Source organism: Bactrocera tryoni, chromosome 5 (assembly GCF_016617805.1).
Source record: "Bactrocera tryoni isolate S06 chromosome 5, CSIRO_BtryS06_freeze2, whole genome shotgun sequence".
Lineage (NCBI taxonomy): Eukaryota > Metazoa > Arthropoda > Insecta > Diptera > Tephritidae > Bactrocera > Bactrocera tryoni.
This window is the reverse complement of record NC_052503.1, coordinates 71,700,114-71,714,613: the sequence shown is the minus strand read 5'-3', so window position 1 is coordinate 71,714,613 and position 14,500 is coordinate 71,700,114.

Genomic DNA, 14,500 nt, shown 5'->3' with positions numbered 1-14,500 from the left:
CGCACAATTTTTGCACATTAAAATCACCTCTATCTTTCGTGCGTCGCTTTTCGCATTTTATGTTCTTCCTCCTGCCTTTCATTAAGCGTTACTTGCTTCATTATCATTATTGCCATTATTTCCTTCATTATTTTCATCATTTGTTTGGCATTTTGCACGTTCTGTGCGTTCGCCATGTGCTCGCTCGCTTCCAGCAGATTTTTAAAGTGAATTATTGAATGCGATTTGTCACAGTTTTCTCGGGCAAAAGGACAAGTGTTGCGAATCGTATTTTGCGCTCAGCAAGGAAAAAACGCAAAAATGTAGCTAAAATGAATGCTGAAATATAAATCACAAACAACGAAAGGATGTGTGCGAAAGAAATGCGAAAGCGGTGAAAAGTGCAAGAGCAAATTTGGAAAATAGTGTAAGAAATTTAGAATTGGAAAAGCAATATCGAAGTGATTTAGCAAAATATGCAATGTCCGGAAGTCATATGAGTATGTATGCATGTGTTATTATATAGATAAGCGTCACAATTTGGCTTTTCAATTTATTTTCGAGAAAAATGCACGCTTTATTGCAAATATATCATGCTAAGGGTTCGTAAAGAGGTTAAGTTAGTTAGCGTGGGATCACAGTTAAACTGTTATGTACTGCCTTTTAAGTCTTCTTCTTTTTTGGCGTTTACATCACTTATGCAGGTATAGCCAAGCTTTAATAGCGCACTAGTTGTTCTTCCTTTTCGCTGTTCGACGTCAATTGGAGATTCTAATTGAATTCTGGTCCTTCTCCACCTGGACTGGTCTTTCCTTTCTCTGCTTTCCCCGGCGGGTACTGTGTCGAATACGCTCAGAGCCGTAGTGTTTTCATCCACTCGGACGACATGACCTAGCTAGTGTAGCCGCTGTCTCTACTCATCCCGCAAGCCGCCATAATTTATTTCTGCGAAGAGCGATTACCTTCATGAACTAGAAACAGGCTCGCCTGTCGAAGGCCAGACATTTGTTGTCAGTGGCACTAGCTACTGGTGCTTTCCTGCTCTTCTCGTTAAGTTAGAGGGATCACCGCGAAGAACGGTTCCAGTCCTATCGGACTGATTGCCGCAGCTTCATTTGTCAGAAAATAGGTTAGCTTATTTCCATTGATACTGATAATGCCCAGGGATCCATGCAAGTAGGCTATTGTTTTCAGTGGTAACCCTTTTGAGCAGTATTAGTATCATTTTTGATCTGATTTCATTAGACGAGATTGCCTGAAGTGTCGCTTGACTATCACTGAGAATGATAATTCGTTCCCCATGTAGTTCCTCTCTAGAATAATCCCTGCTCATCTGCTAAGAATAATAATTCGTTCCTCATGTAGTTCCTCTCTAGAATAATCCCTGCGCATCTGCTGATGGCATAGACCTCAGCTGAAATATGCTTGGAAACGTGCCCATTGGAACTGATAGTTTGGCAAGCGGTCCCCATATGCCAGCTCCAATTCTATCTGCTATTTTAGAGCTGTCTATATACCACTGCATTGAGCTCCTACGAACATGCTCTTTAAGTATGGAGTCCTCGCATTCATTTTTTGTATTACACATCATTATCTGTAAAAAAACTGAACTACTCCTTCGTCGGTTTTGTCATTATTTGCTCAAACTGTTCTCCGAATAATTTAAGTTATTATTATATTATTATTCCTGGAATGTTTTTTTGATTTCTGGAGTGTTATTTAGATCGCTAGCAAATCTGGCAACTTGTTCTCTAATGTAATGTGTACAATATTTTTAAAATCCTGCATGTAAAAGTTCTAGAGTCATCGGAACAAAAGAAACATTATAGAAAAAATAACTAAGCTCTAGTTAAAACACAAAGCAGTATAAAAGGTTGCTCTCCGTACCTACCGTAGGTATTCAGTTGATCACCATAGGCCTGCTTTTTACCTAGTACTTTCGCATGGAAGATGCTGCCTGAGTTTGGTAGACGTATAGAGAGAGAGAGATTTCGAGATGAAAGATTTTGGAATGTATATTTACTCTTACTACGCAGTTCATTTTGGAGTCGTTGGTATAGGTAGTAGATTGAGATTGCATTGTCCTTCCGTACTAAACCTGTTCTTCATTCACGTCTAGAGGGTATCACTTCCCCAAAGTGGCTAATGAAATCAAACCTGAGGATGATGTAGTTTGATTTATATGAATTTGGCTGGTTCAGGATGGCGCTAGTTTGATAATCCTTCCAGTTCCAACCTCATAATTCCTGTATTCTTATAGCTTTGTTTTTTCGTTCTTCAATGTTAATTTTCCTATTCAATTTGGTACCTGGTTCCAGATTTTCAAAAGCACTGTTAAAACTTTTAAAACTTTTATTAAATATTGTAATTTGTTTTCATTACGAAAACTCCAACTTTTTTTCTCCACAAAACTAACCACATTTCCTGGTTATTATAATCAACTAATAACTTGTAAGTGCCGACAGCTGTTAATGAGACTCTCGTGCCGCACATGATTTGTGGTTAATTTCCGAAAATAACCCTTGGGCCTACCACAAACACTACAACGAATGCCAACGTTTATGATATTAGGCATTTGGAATATCATTAAAGAAATTAACATAATTTCTTTGCGAATATAATAAACACAAGTAATAGAAATTATTACATTTAGTACTTGTTTATCGTTTCAAAGCGTGGGGAGGGCAGTGAAATTGATTGCTGTACATTACTCTTTATTAAATAATAAATTTTCTGCAATTATGTGATAAGCGCTTAACTAAAAAAAATCAAAAAATTCATGTGCAATATTATTTGATTGCTAATTAATTCGAACCAATTAATTTGTGATTGTTGAATTTAATTAAAATAAGTTGAAATGTGATTTCTTTAACATTTCGGTTAGTTTTTTGAGATTTTTGGTTAATTTGTTGAGATTTCCGAACATTTAATGGAAATCGGAAAATTAAAAATGAGTTGTTGTATCAGGATAGCTTGAGAAAGCCATCAATATATATAGATGGTGCTCCATTTTGAGTTTGTCTACTTAAAAAAAAGCACAGAAACTTCAAATCAAATGGGAAATCTTTATCTTATTTCAAAAGAACATTTTTTGGCATTTATTTTTTGAAGATTATCTCTTTTAAATGTTGGTCGCAGCTACATCTCAGATGGTTCATCCGTTGAGTACAATTTTCGATGAATCGTACCAACATTTCAACTGGTAACTGGTTTTGCTTCAAAGCCTGAATCGAAGCGAGATTATTCGCATAGACTTAAGACTTTATACATCCTGACAGAAAAAAGTCGAACGTTGTGATATCACAGGGTTGTTGGCGAATCGATCGGCGAAAAACCTGAAATTATCTGCTTACCGAAGTGTTCTCTCAATAACGCCGTCTGGTTGAAACTAAATGTCGCCGAGATCACGAGCTTTAATTTCAGGCATCAAACAGTCGTTTGTCATGGTGTGCCAACGGCCGTCATTGACAGTTTCGTTATCACCGGCATCATTTTTGAAGAAATATGGATGAATGATTCCTCCGGCCCACAAATCACAACAAACCGTTATTTTTCTGTATGAAATTGCAACTCTTGAATTTCTTCATGTTGTTCTTCGTGCCAAAAGCGGAAATTTTGCTTGCTAACATACCTATTGAGTCAGAAATAGGCCTCATCGCTGAACAAAATTTGGTTCTAAAACGTCGGATTTTCTTGGAACTTTTCAAGAGCCCATAGAGCAAAGCGATGGGGGTCGATAGGCTTTAGTTCTTGCATGAGCTGTCTTTTATACGCTTTCAATTTAAGTTCGAGTTAACTCTCCCCGGTCTATGTGTACACGCTCAGCTACGACTGATATAATTTTTTCACTGCATGCTGGACGTGGTGTACTTGGTCGAATATTATTCCTATAATGTATGCTGGGTCTCAAGATGGGTAATGGTGTTGTGAATAGTACGCTCAGTTGGCCGATTATGTTGAACATAAGTTGAACAAAGTGCGCGAAACACATTCTATACAGAACGTGAATTTTCGTAATAAAGTCGAACTATTTATAGGAGTTGTTCAGACGTAAGTCTTTCCCTGACAAAATGCCAAACATTGCTGAACCAATATAACATTATAGCTTGACACGACTCACTTGCGAGCTGTCAAGAAAAGGCTATTGAAAAAAGTACCTCGGTTCCAGGATCACCCGTTAACGAATAACTAAACCTTAAACTACCAAAAGCAAACGCTGTTGGCCTACAACAACACCACATTCGGATACGTCTACATTCAGTCCTCCAAAATAAATGGCAAAACTAAAAATAGAAGGCGAAATTATATTAAAAATAGCGTGTTCTCAATTTCCCAACACAGTGTTAGGCGAAAGTTAAGGCAACTAATCCGCCGCGTCGCGTTGCAGCATCAATTTTGGACCGAAACTAAAACCTGTTGTCACTAAGCGAACTAAGCCTTTGGCAAGGCATTGACGCGACAGCAAAAAAAAAAAACAAAAAAAAAACAAAAAACTTAGACAAAAAGATAGTACAACAACAACAATAATAGCACAAACTACAGTCACAACAAGTGCAAAAATGCCAAGCGAGTTAACTGCATTTGAAACTTACAGCTGTTGTCCCCGAAAAGAAAATCCATAAAATTTCGCTACGCTACGGCAACTTTTTCAATGCGCGCCTGCCAGCGGCGCGTTGCAACGCCGTTGCACTGAGTTTAGCTGACTTGCAACGCGTCATGATTATCGATTTACTAGCAACAAAATAGAGAAATGAACTAAAGTGATGTAAAAATGCATATAAAAAGCACACGCACACATATGAAGCATATACATATATAATTCTATATAATTTTATATATATGTATGTATGTGAATTTAGTACATAAAAGCAAGCAGCAGAAGAAGCTGAAAAAAAAACAAATGCAAAATAAATCTTTGAAAAACACGTGAATGAAGCAGGCAGTGTTGTTGTTGTTGTTGGCGTGTGCAGCGAGGGCAACGACGCTGCTGGCTGCCACGTTGATGACGACGCGCGGAACGGATGCCATACAGACGTGCGAAAATCACCGCGAGTAGCATGCGAAAATTGCATTTAGTGGGTGTGAAGCATGGCGGTGATGAGAGAGGGTTGGGGGAGGCGTAGCGTTAAGGAGTTAGCCAACGCAAAGGCAATTTGATGTCGTTGGCATCCAAGTGTGGCGCACACATAACGCTTACATATGAGTATTTGACTTACATATATGCATATTATATATAAATATGTATAGGTAATGTTTGAATTTATGAATTTCCTTATGTGTTGACATACTTTTCCGGTGTTAGCAGCGGTTTAAGGGTTGCTGGGTTTCATTAATTAAATTCCTAGAAAATTTTTCAAATAAACTTTGGGAAAATTATCATATAGCATAATTAAACTCAACGATATATGGTTGTAAGATTATTTATATTTGAAATCGTTGCTTAAAATCGCGGGCATTCCTTACTAAATTTGACTTGCTATCATATATTGCACAAAGCTTTAGTTTCAGGACTCACAACAGATGACATCAGATGTCATAGAGTTGGTTTAGGAAGTAAAATGAAATAATTTTCCATACAAGCACATGAGTTTGAACTATCAGCTTATACATATGAAGGCTATATGATATAATGGGTCAATATCGAAAATTAGTGGGAAAATTATAGCAATGTCTTTGCTGATAATTCATGTCATTATTCGTGAAGATATCTCCTGAAATGAAAGAGTTTTCCATACAAGAACCTGATTTTGATCGGTCAATTTGCATGACAGCTATAAGTATTATACTTATTCATAATATATATAAGTATTTATTGTCCGATTTCGCCAATATATTCAGTAATTATAGCAATGCTTTGGATAATAATCTGTGTCAACTTTGATAAAGATAGCTTGTGAAATGAGAGACTTTTTAATGCAAGAACTTGATTCCGATCGTTCAGTCTGTTGGGCAGCCATATGTTATATTAGACTGACCTCCACAATTTCTTCGGATATTATAGCAATGTCTTAGATAATAGTCTGAGCGAAATTTCTTGAAGATACTTCGCCAACTGAGAGAGTTTGTCATACAAGGACTTGATTTCAATCGTTCAGTTTGTGTGGCAGCTATATGAAAGAGTTGCTCGATTAGAATAATTTCTACGGAGATAATAGCAATGCCTTAGACAATAGTCTGAGCCGAATTTGGTGAAGATACCTCATCAAAGAAAAAGTTTTCCATACACGGACTTGATTCCAATCGTTCAGTTCGTATGGCAGCTATACGCTATAGTAGCCCGATCACTACAATTTCTTAGTATATCATAGTGCTGCCTTGGGAAGTAATCCATACCAAATTACGTAAAGTTATCTCACTGAAATACTCTCGTCTAGATATTCCAAACTAATTTGATTTCACATCCTTAGTAAATGTTCTCTTACAATTAAATATATAAGCAGCAAAGCAAAAAAACAAAAAAAAAAAATGCTGTTATAAATTGACTCACTTTCGTCGCTGACATGAGTCAAGTTCAGAATTTACAGCAAATTCGTACTTGTAGAAATTTAAAAAGTAACCAACACGGCGTATACGCGACAATGTGGCAGGCTGACTGTCAGCCTGCACGCCTACTTTGCGTGGCTTGCCATCGGCCCAGACGACAGGAAAATACTTAGACTGCGAAAGCGCGTGTTGACATTTTATATGCGCGCACACGATTTAACAACAACAATGCCTGTTCTGTTGTGCGCTTGTTGCCTACGTTGTCACAGAGTTCCTTTTGCTATTGCCATTAGAATTTCGCTCTTATCTATTGTTGTGCGGCGCAATGCAATTGTCTGCTCGTACCTATATACTGAAGTATATGTAGGTTAGTTGACGGCATGTAGACGCCTAACGCTGTGTCTAGGCTTGTCGGCAAGCGCTTGTGTGTGTATGCAACGGTACTGTGTTTATGCATATATATTTGTATTATATTTAAAGTTTTATTGTGTATGTGTGTCTGACTGGTAAGTGCCTCGCAAGCAGTTGTTTTCATGTGTGGCAGTTCATTACCCCCCATGCCACGCTTTATATAGCGTTCCGTGGGTGTGTGTGTAAGTGGCTTATTTACAAGCGTTTTCTATTATTTTACTTATTTATATTTCTGCTGCATATATTTATATATTTGTGTATATTTTTACATATATATTTATTTATTTGCTGTGCCTATTTTGTTCCTCGCACTGCTGCTTTTATAGACGGTTAGTCGAGAGCATGTCAGCTCTCAGTTGGCGACTTGATATTTCCCAGCTGATTGCCGTTGCTATTATTGTTGTTGGCGCATTATAATTTGTTTTGTTTTAAAATTTTATAATTTTTTTTTGTATAAATAAAAATTCGCTTATAAAATCTAATAGGAGCATTTGAAAATCATTTATGTAGAGTGTAGAAGCCTTACAATATATATACATACTAGTAACAGTACTGGCATCAAAAATAATCTGTTTAATGTAAAACTATAATTCATGTACTTTTCTTAAGCAAAAACAAGAAAAAACGTTAACTTAGGCTGCACCGAAGCTAATATATCCTTCACAGATGCATTTCTTTTAGTAACTATGTGTTCAGTTTGTATGGTAGCTATATGCTATAGTAATCCGATCCGATCTGAACAATCGTTTTTCCTGTTATCTGTGGTTACACAGCTTTAATATCCTTTACAAATACTAAATATTCCTTACAAGCGCTTGATTTCGATCATTCTTGTTTGTATGCCAGCTATATGCTATAGTGGTTCGATCAGAACAATTTCTGCGGAGTATGTTCTGTTGCTTTGTTTAACAATTCGAGACAAATTACGTTTATATTTTTTCAAACACAAAAGTTTTCCATACAAGAACTTAATTTTGATCTTTAAGTTTGTATGGTAGCTATATGCAATAGTGATCCAATCTTAACAATTTATGCGGACCATGCCAAATTTCTTGAAGATATCTCGTCAAATCAGAAAGGTTTCCGTTCAGGCAACTGAATCCGCTTATTCTGTTTGTATACATGCTTTCTACATGCTTTAGTGAACCGGTATTTTCTTCAAATTTTTGTAAAGGGTTGCCCACTATTTTTGTATGGAACGAGATTTCTCTTTCAATACTTAATTACTGGTGTCTGTAAAGTCGGGATCAGGCCCCGTTTTATTTATCTACAAGTATCAGATTGATTTGCGAAACCCTTTTCCACTCTTAAGAAATTTTCGTTCGTAACGAACCATATTGCAAGAATCCACATTATCCAGTAGCCACTGAAAAGGCGGTCTACAGGTATCACAAGGCGTCTAAACCATTATCTTACTGTTTCTATATTTCTTGATCTAATAAAGTGAGGTTATATTCAGTTTGGGTATAAAAACTCACTGTTATATATGAATAGGGCACCAAAGATGTATGAAATATATAAGTTTATTTCAATCTTGTAATAATATGTCATAATTTGTAGATACCCTCAAACAACTTTTTGTATATTTTTTTAGAACGAGACGCAAAACATGTTTCTCTTTAGCTTTCCAACACGTAAACGCTCTGCAGCTTTGGATTATTATTTACGGGTATTCGTAATGTCAGGTACCCGTTTCCTAAAACAAATTTTTGCTGTCAAGAAATTTTAGTTCGTAACTAATTCTCTTTTACCAACAATATTGAGAGGATCCACAGTATCCCGTCACCTGTGAATAGACAATGTATCTTTATCGCAAGAATTTTGAATCACTATTTTACTGGTACTTTGTTTCTTCATCTAATTAAGTGTGGTGGAATGAATAACTGTTATCTGTCATGATCATGACCTCTAGGCCCTTAACATTATTAGCTATATAACTATAAATTTTTTCGATATTTCAAATTTCAACTTCTATAATTCAAAACTGATGTTTCAGTGGTTTATTTTTATATACTTATGGTATGCAGTGGCAATGGGGAAGCAAAGCGCTCTTCCATTTCTTTAAATCTTGCGTTCTCTTTCTCCTTTGATTTGACTCCAACTTTTTTGGAGCTAGCCTATTTATATGCCCAAATTTCTACTCCTGGTTAGATCGGTTCCAGTAAAGAAAGAGAAGAAGGTTACAGTGGGTCCGTCTTTTCGTCGCTAAATCTCCATTCGATAGCGTTATGGTTGATTGTCTCTGGATTTCGTCTCAGAAACTGTCGGCACTAGTCTCATATTCTTTTGAGAATTTGGACCACACAGTGTTTGGTTTGTGCATCACCGTTTTAGAGGCAGTGAGGAACCTGAAAATGCGGCAATATATCAAAGGGATTCTGTAGTTTAAAACGCTGGTACGAATGTAGGTCTAACTTATGTGCTTTGAATAATATCATTTTTGAATACCCTTTTTGTAGACCATTTCGCAACAGATTTTTTTTTTAAATAAAAGACGATGCCGGTTTGGTTTGGTATAAATCCAAGGATTTATTAGAGACAAATGGCAGCATCAAATGCTTTCGTTAATAATAATAATTACAACATTAGTACCAAAAATTAAGGAACTAAAAAAATTGCATTTTAGAATATTTCGTTGCGGATCTTTTGACCTTTTTTTAATATATTTATTGGTCAAAATTCTGTATTTTACTTTTCTTAAATCACTATTCCCGTTATTTACTCTTATTTAGAAGCTATTTGTACTGAAATTCATTAATTTGCGCACACAAGTGGCGCTCACCCGCGTTCACTCCGTTGAACGGTCACAACTTTCTCAAAACTAAACAGAAGACACAGAGAAAAAACCTCGCTCGTTTATTTTATTTATTTATATTTACTTTTCAACCCGCCTACAATTTAGCGATGACTCTCGCAGCATTGATGTTGTTGTGCTTGTTGCTGCTGTTGTCTGTGTATTTATTTATCAAGCGAATGAATGACTAAATGGGCGCATAAGGGCATGCCCACATGAATAAATGAAATGTAGGAGCGAAACAACGTATTCACAAGTGAGTAAGTTGGGACTAAAAATAAAAGGACAGAAAAAAATAAACAAAAACAAAACAAAAACAAAAATAAAAATAGCTACAAAATAAAAACAAAAACCAAAACAACAACAAAAACAAATATTTTACTAAAACTGCATGAAAAGAAGGCGCAAAGTAATAGTAAGAGATAGCTAGGGGTATAGCGAGCCTAGCGGTGCCTGAAAGAGCTGGTTGAATTAAAAGTAAAGCAACTCGGTATATAGGCTGTGCTGTACCTACACAAACACATATGTACATGCACATTACATAAAAACATATATAAGAATGTACCTCTTATGCCTTGGTATGCATCTTCAGCAAAACGAACGTCAGCCAGGCCGCTTAGCTGGATGCCGGTCGCCAACAAAAACACAGCAGTGGGTGAGGTCAATATTCAAATGATGACAACAAAATTATGGTTCGGCAACATTCAAGTAGTTAGGCTGTTGCCTGCCTTGTCGTAGCATGATTTGGAGTGAGCAGCATAAAGGCGTCGTTGTGTGGGCGAGACGCGGCGGCGAGTGTGCTCGTTACTCGCAAATGTAGTTGTGAAAAGCCGCAAGAACATGTGCAGCACGGCAGGCGGCGCGCCCGGCCGCCTTGACTGGTGTTTGCTGAAAGTTTAGTAGCTTTATTTGAGGCTTTTTGTGTGTGCAAGCTGACTGAAATAAGGTGAAAAGGAGACGAAAATGTTGATGGAAAGCCAGCTGGCTGAATAAGGGGAATTGTGTGGCAGCATATATACTATATCGATTTTCTTAAAGCGCAAGTTGGCAGATGCTAGTTTAATGTTGTTTAAAATAATCGAAAATAAAAAAAATAAATAAATGAAAAACAAGAAATACAACAACACAGTTGCATTTTTATAGCATAAAAGGGTATAAAAAGAGCTTTATTCTGATGTCAGTTTGTATGGCAGGTATTTGCTATAGTGATTCGATCTGAAACATTTTTCTTAGACATTGTAACGGTGCTTTTGATAATGATTTTTACAAAAATTTCTTGAAGGTACTTGGTCAAGAGAAAAGTTTTCCATAAAAGGACTTGAGTATGATCGTTATGTTTGTATGACAGCTATATGCTATATTGATCTGATCTGAATAATTTCTTCGGAAAATTCATTAATGCGCTTGATAATAATTTATGTCAAATTTCGTAAAGATATCTCGTCAACTAAAAAGTTTTCCATACAATCGTTTGATTGCGATCACTGAGTTTGTGTGGCTGCTATATGCTATAGTGATCTGATCTGAATAATTTCTTCGAATATTACATTAGAGTCTTAGATGATACTCGTAATCCAAGCCAAGTTTCATGAAAATATCTCCTCAACTAAAAAAGTTTTCCATACAAAGCAAAAGACAAAGACTTTAGAAGTTGCTTAGAAAATCAAAAATATAAGCAATAAAACAAAATAATAATAAAAAAGTGAGATTTTCTACTACTTTTTATTTTTTAAATATTTATATTAGTTTATGCCACATTTTGTTGCCTCATTTACTTGCCACAATCAACCACTTATATGTATTTATTGCTTTATTTGCCAGCATGTATGCGCCGCGTTGTTGACATTTTCAGCTTGAAACGCACGAAATTGAGTGGTTTTGCAGTTTTATTATTATTTGCGCGTAAAACGGCGAAAACTGCTTCAAAGCCAGCGTTCCGCTATGCTTTTATACACGTCACAACACTTTAGTTGCCACACCGACAACAACAACACCACGCCACTGCCTTCACGCAGTGCTTTAAAAATATGCGAAAATAATACACTCACCGTGTGATTTAAATTTTGCTTGCCACACGCAAATATGTACAATACGCGTGTGTGCAGCGCGCGCTAGTGTAAATACGCGTTGCAGAAAAGGTTGCGCATACGCCACGTGCGACCCCCCCACAAACACAAACCAACGGCGGTTAACTGGCCGGGGCTGAGCGGTGCGTTGAAATAAAATGAAATAAGTTTTTGCGCGCACACACACAGTCATAAAAAATAGACACACACACACACATGTGTGTACATACACATATGTATGTGGTGTATATCTGCTTATAATTGCATGCGTTCCTTTGTATTTGCTTTTGCATGCGTCGTTTCTCGTCGGCGTGGACTTTAAAGTGACAAATTGTTTCAATCAAAGTTTTGCATAGCAGCTGACAACTCAATGTCAATTTCATTACGCACGCATGTATTGGTGTTTTTGGCTGCTTACGGAGTTGTATGTCTTATGGGATTAAGAAATTTCAGTGGAAATATACTATTTGTGTATTTGTCTTTGCTTTCATGCATTCAATTTCGCTTAAGTTGTTTGTTGTGGCTTATTTCGTTTGTGCATAATTGGCAATCTTAGTTTGGCTTGGCGTTTAGTTTATGAATTGCGAAATAATGTGGCTAATGTACAGCAACAAAGTTTGCTTAAAAGCAAAATGCAAAATTTTTGCAGCTTGATATGGAGTAAACAAAGGCAGGTGTTCAGTTTTTTTTGTTTGAGATATGAAGGTGATGTGTGAGAGAGGAAATATATTTGATTTGCAATATATTTATAACATACATATATAGTATATACATATAAAGTAGTATATATATAAATCATACGTATAAAGTATAGTCAAAATGTACGTTATGAACCACAAAATGACGTTTATCAGCTGTTGACAGCTTGCAAGCTTAAAAGAAATAATAAATTTCATTTATGAAATGTCAAAGAGCATAAATCAAGTTTTATTAATTTTCCAATGAAAAGTAAATTTTTAAAAATTTTCCTCATAAAAATATATTTCTCGTTTTCGTGTGAAGTTAAAGTAATTTTTAACAAATTTGCAAAAATTGAGTCATTTTAGGGTTCCCATTTAAATTTTTCAATTAAACTTGCATTTTATTGAAAATGTATCAAATACGGTTGCCACTGAAATTTAAAATTTAAAAAATATTTAATAAATGTAATTTTATGAAAAACCAAAAAGCATTACTAAATTTTTTATAATAATCCAATTGAAATATTTTTGAGAAATAATATATTTTAGAATGAAATTAGAAATCATTTTTCACAAAAATGTCAGAAATTAAGCCATTGCAAAGCTTTTTGATCAAATACGGCTGCCACCTAAATAAAAAATTTTTAAAAATATAATTCAATTAAGGATACTCGCCTTGCTCGCATTTTGGAGGCGATTATAAATATTTGTATTCAAATAGGTAAAAATATAAATTTTTTTGCAGTCCGGTTCACATTTGATTAGTTGGTAAATAATTCGAAATTAATATTTTCAAAATTTACCGTTAATATTTAATAATATTAGTTAATATTTTGTCAGTAAGTACATGTCCAAGTCCAATTATGATTAGAAATAGCGCGGATGCAACTGCTAGCAATAGGGCGAACAAGTTTGATTCTAGAAAGCTTACATTTCGGCGCAAATATCTTTGTTTTTATAATTTTGATAATTTTTTAAATTCACTAACAAAATTTTATAATTTGTTTAAGTTTTATAAATGAAGCAAATATTATAAACAACTTTCAATAAAAGCTTTAAGTGCCACAGATAAATGAACTCATAGTACCGAAATGAGCCAGAATGCGGATTGATATAGTTTTAGTGTTAGCTGAATGAAATGTAGCAAACGGTTGCATTTTCCAAGTATATCAAATATTTCTGCATTAGAAACGCATATAAATCTAAATATTAATCAAAACGCGCTACAAAGTAGGCAACAGTAAATACTAAGCTGAAGGCTAAGAAGCATACCTTCAGGCGTAATGATCTGATTTGCTATTTTGTTTGATTTTCTGAACTTCCTAAGGAGATTTTATAATTTATAAATGTTTTCTGCATAAAAACTGCTTGGTAAGTCTCTTTTTATATTTTTAAGTGCTAGCTGAGGATTGTCACATAGTAAACTGCGTCGAAATGAAATGATAACTGAATGAAATGTATCCAATCTGCATTTTCAATATGTTTCACATTAAAAATTTATAAAATTCGAATCATAAATCGCAACGCGCCATAAGGTATGTTACATTAAATAATAAGATGAGGAAACTGAAGACTAAGAAGCATACATTAAGCGCGTTGATCTTATTTCTCTACCCTTTCTACTCTAATACTCTTTATTTTATAAAAATTACTATTTTTAATTTTTTTTTTTGGAAATCCAATTTTTTCAGTAAATGGCGACTGTTGGAATTTTTTGCCCGTTTTTTGGCAAAGACCAAAATTTTTTAATAATCCTAGTTCCATCCATAGAGAGATATGTATATAAAGAAAGTCCACACCAAATTTCAAGTTAATCGGTTCATTAGAACTTGAGAAATCATGTCAGAAGTGTTGAAAATAGTAGTTTCGAGAAAAACGCGATTAAAGATTTGAGTCTAACTGCAGGCAGTCTATACGCTGCGTCACTAAAATACCTATAAGTCGGTAAATAATAGGAATTTTAACAATTCCTTTGGGGAATATATTCTTAAAGGTCCAGTCTTTAAGAATATGCAAACAAAAAATCGATTTTTTTTCAAAATTCTAGACTAGAATACCCCCTTAAATAAATTATATGAATATGCTAC